At 48.5% G+C, this 4,858-nt stretch overlaps 1 pseudogene; it reads left to right on the top strand.

Annotated features, from left to right (window-relative positions):
• Positions 1-3,240: 3,240 nt before the first annotated feature.
• LOC132208775 (U2 spliceosomal RNA) lies at positions 3,241-3,421 on the top strand (annotated as a pseudogene).
• Positions 3,422-4,858: the final 1,437 nt, after the last annotated feature.

Here is a 4,858-nt window from a genome sequence, read left to right on the forward strand (position 1 = left end):
CTTAGTCATGAATCTGTCTGCCACTCCCTGACGAATATTCAATAACTTATCTTCCATCTCTCTCTGGAAAGACTTCTATAAACACACAATCCTTTGAAAGGATAAAATAAACAAGTCACCATTGTCTAACTGAGATATTGTCTAGTTTTACAGTCCATCCACTGGTGGTAATCTCGTGCACAAGTGGAAATATTGTTTCAGCATTCAACTTGAAAAGACGGCTCGAAATATTCTGCGTTCAAAACAAGATCATATGTCATTCGCCTAAAGTGCAATAAATCCCGGGCCAGTCTGGTCATGATTTCCTCTGAAGATAAATACTTCTCAAAAGAACCACTTCAGTCAATCATCTCTGGATGGCTTCTGATTTCATCGTGCCCACAGCCGAATGCAGTCTCACCATTACCCTGGAAAAGTGGCCAAAAATTGCTCTATTCGGCCTTGAGACTGCTCGACCATATTCTGCAGCAAACCAGGTACTACAGCCACGTTACCTTTCTTAGTACCTGCCTAAGGAACCAGATCATCCCCATTGGACTACAGTCCACATTCAAGCCTTCCCAATTTGTCCCCAGATGTGACAATGTCTACATCCAGAACATTAAGACACTTCAGAAGCATCTTTCCCTGCAACTCCTGAAACACACACTCGCAGCAATGAGACGGCAACTCCAGGCAATACAATCCAGCCTACCCAAGCTCAGAACCTCCCTCTCTCAGACCTCTGCACCCCTCGCACTCACTCCAACCTCTTCCCTGCAGAACGTACAGCCCACTGCTCCAATCCCAACCTCACCAAAAAACCCATGGACAAGGGAGGCACAGTTTTAGTATGGCACACTGACCTCTACATCGCTGAGGTTACACGCCAACTCTCCAACACCACCTCCTGCTGCCCCCTTAATCACGACCCCACGCCCGACCACCAAACCATCATCTCCCAAACAAACCCACAACCTCATCACCTCAGGTGACCTCCCACCCACAGCCTCCAAACTCATCATTCCCCAACCCTGCAACGGCTGTTTCTATCTCCTTCCCAAAATCCACAAACCTGCCTGCCCTGTTTGACCCATTATCTCTGCCTGCTCCTGCCCCACCGAACGGATCTCCACCTCATTGGAATTCATCTTTTCACATTTCGCCCAGGAACTCCGTACCTACGTCTGTGACACCACCCATGCTCTCCATCTCCTACAAAACTTACAATTCCCCAGTCCCCAACATCCTCATCTTTACCAGGGACATCCAGTCCCTATGAACCCGCATTCCCAATACAGATGGCCTAAAGGTCATCCGCTTCTTCCTCTCCCACAGGCCCAACCAGTCCCCCTCCGCTGACACCCTCACCCGCCTTGCCGAACTCTTCCTGACCCTCAACAACTTCTCTTTCAATTCCTCCCACTACCTACAGACAATGCGGGTGGCCATGGGTACCTGCATGGACCCAAGCTGTGCCTCCCTCTTTGTAAGTTGTGTGGAACAATCCCTCTTCCATACTTTCACAGGCCCTAACTCCACCTCTTCCTCCATTACAGTGATGGCTACATCAACGCCGCCTCATGCATCCACCAGGAGCTCAAACAGTTCATTCACTTCACTGATACCTTCCACCCCCGCCACTTAAGTTCACCTGGACCATCTCTAACGCCTCTCCCTCCTTCCTGGACCTCTCTGTCTCCATCTCCGCAACAACCTAGAAGCCAATACCCATTTCAAGCCCACTGACTCCCAAAACTACCTGGAATACACCTCCTCCCACCCACCTTCCTGCAAAAATGCCATCCCCTATTCCCTATTCGAGAACTCCCTCGACCGTGTCTCCCACATTTTGCGCAGCTCATCCCTCACACCCCGTCCCCACCCTTATCTGCCTTCCGGATGGACTACTCTCTCCGTGACTCTCTGGTCCGCTCCACACTCTCCTCCAGCCTCACCACACCTGGCACTTTTCCCTGCAACCGCAGAAAGTGCTACATCTTCCCCTACCACTCCCTCCTCATCTCAATCCCAGGTCGCACATCTGCTAATATGGTATACTGCATCCGCTGTTCCCGTTGTGGCTCTGCTGCATCGGAGAAACCAAGCGGAGGTTTGGGGACAACTCTGCAGATCACCCATGCTCGGTTCACACTAAGCAACTCGCCCTCCCATTCTGCAAATGACATGTCCGTCCTGGGCATCCTGCAGTGCCACAACGATGCCACCTGAAGGTTACAGGAATAGCAACTCATATTCTGCTTGGGAACCCTGTAGCCCAATGATATCAACGTGTATTTCACAAGCTTCAAAATCTCCCCTTCCGCCACTGCATTCCAAAACCAGCCCAGCTTGTCCCCGCCTCCCTAACCTGTTCTTCCACTCACCCGTCCCCTGCTCCCACCTCAAGCCGCACCCCCATCTCATACCTACAAACCTCATCCCGACTCCTTGACCAGTCCGTCCTTCCCGACTGACCTATCCCCTCCCTACCTCCCCATCTACACTCACCTTTACTGGCTCCATCTCTGCCTCTTTGACATGCCTGCCTCCTCTCCATCTATCTTCTCCTACACAGCAGCAGCTACGCACTGATGATGTCTTCTCGACTGGAGACGAAACGTTTGCTATTAATTTGCCAAACTCGGCGAACAAACCAACAGCCAACTATCTTCTCCTCTCTCCATCTTCAGTCCGCACCCCCCTCTCTCCCTATTTATTCCAGAACCCTCTCCCCATCCCCCTTTTCTGATGAAGGGTCTCGGCCCGAAACACCAGCTTCTGTGCCCCTGAGATGCTGCTTGGCCTGCTGTGTTCATCCAGCTTCACACTTTGTTATCTTGGATTCTCCAGCATCTGCAGTTCACATTATCGCTGATGCAGACAGTGACAGGCTGAAGCACCTTCCTCTTTGCTGGGACATTCTCTGAGCGTGCGATTCTGTATCGGTTGTTGCTGCAATCTCACTGACCCTCCACCAGTCGCGGAATTGATTGATGAGGCTTGTTGGTGACGTCAGCTCTGCCCTATCTCATCTGATTGGTACCTTTCCGATGATCTACATTCACTGCGAAAAGAGATTTATAGAAAAGGTGCGGAAAAAGTGTTGGTGTAAACTGACTGTTTGCCCTGGTCTGGAAGCCCAGGAGTTTGGGAACAGTAAAAATTGCCAGCAGTGATTTACAAGTCTTTGCACACAGTCAGGCTGATGGAAAATATGGAAGGTAACTGGGACTGAAGGTAGTCCAGCACTATAATGGCATTGCTTCTTTGCCTACTTGGTTGACATCAGTGTGTCGTACTTATTCTTGTCAGTTTTAATATTTGATATGTCCTTTATTTAAAGACCCTATGTTAAACTGATTGTTGGAGTAAGAAGTAGGAGCTTGCTCCATTTGCTGTGTTTCTAGGACTGGTTATAGTCTCTTTGAACCAATTCTAAAAACAGTCTCATCAAAATTTGAGGAAGGGTCTAGGCATGAGACGTCAGCCTTCCTGCCATGTTCATCCAGCTCTACACCTTGTTATCTCGGATTCCCCAGCATCTGCTCAACAGGCCCTTCAGCCCCACAAGTCCACACCAAACCTCAGAGCATCCCAGCCAGACCTACAACCCACCTAATCTACCCCTCCCTAAACATTACAGGCAATTTAACATGGCCAACCACCTAACCTGCACATCTTTGGATTGTGACAGCACCCTGACAAAACCCACACAGACACAGGGAGAATGTGCAAACTCCACACAGGCAGTCTGCGAGAATCGAACACAGGTCCTGGCGTTGTGAGGCAGCAGTGCTAACCACTGAGCCACCATGCCGCCAAAGTGCTTTCTCTCAGTACTCTCACCCAATTTTCTCCAAATATGCTTGTTCCAAGGTAACTGTTAATCTGTCCTTTTTTGAATGTTCAACACTTGCTCTGAATGTTAGTGCCTCATCCCTGCTAATGCCGCACCTTCCCACCAACACCATCCCCAAATATCCACACATGGCATCAGCAGTAAAAGAAAATCGCCTGCCAACACTACCTCATTACAAATAGCATTTCAGAAAAAAAAGATGAAGCTATCGAAGTATTCACTAGTGTTGACTTTGATGATGACTTGGGATGCATTGAACTAGAGATTTTGGAAACACTGAGCCAGGAAAGGATATGGCATTTCCAACACACGTTTTTCATTTGAGTGCAGAGCAACTAATCAAACAAGTGTGCATGTGACTGCTTTATTTTTCTCATGCCAAGGCCTGTGAGCTTAATCAGATTACCAATTCACTGATGTGGGATACAACTGTGAATGACAGTCAGTGGCACATTATTCCGAAAGCCAATTCTCACATTAGCCAGACCGAGATATATTTGCAAATCTAGCGAAATGAGCCAGAGTTGAATAAAAATGCTAAATCAAGATACAGAATTGCCTGCCCACAAAGTACATTCTTGCTCTAAGAACTCTACAAGCTTTTCAGCACCTCACACGAGTTATGCCGCAATATCTCTGCCCTTCCCTGACATTTTTGCACTTTGATGTTTCAACTAGAACTTAATGTCTCACAGTGCTCCTGTCTTGCCTGGTGTTTATCACAGGCATAAGCCAGGCAGCTTAGCATTGTTATTACCAGCAGTCAGTCAAGGGCTGATCAGCAGCTATGGCAACAGACACATGTGTTTTGACCAAATGGGCACGTCTCAAATTCTCAGGGAGACAGTTCTCAGTCAGGGCAAGGGAGATAGTATTCAGTCATGAGGTCCTGACACAGCATGGCCAAGGAATCATTCGATATCAGCCCAGGGACTTCGACACTGTCAGTCAACCATTTGGGATCAGGGGATCTGTATCACTACAGTACAGAGAGGTGGCCACACTCACCACTAATTA

The sequence above is a fragment of the Stegostoma tigrinum genome, unplaced genomic scaffold (genome assembly GCF_030684315.1).
Source record: "Stegostoma tigrinum isolate sSteTig4 unplaced genomic scaffold, sSteTig4.hap1 scaffold_53, whole genome shotgun sequence".
In the NCBI taxonomy this organism is placed as follows: domain Eukaryota; kingdom Metazoa; phylum Chordata; class Chondrichthyes; order Orectolobiformes; family Stegostomatidae; genus Stegostoma; species Stegostoma tigrinum.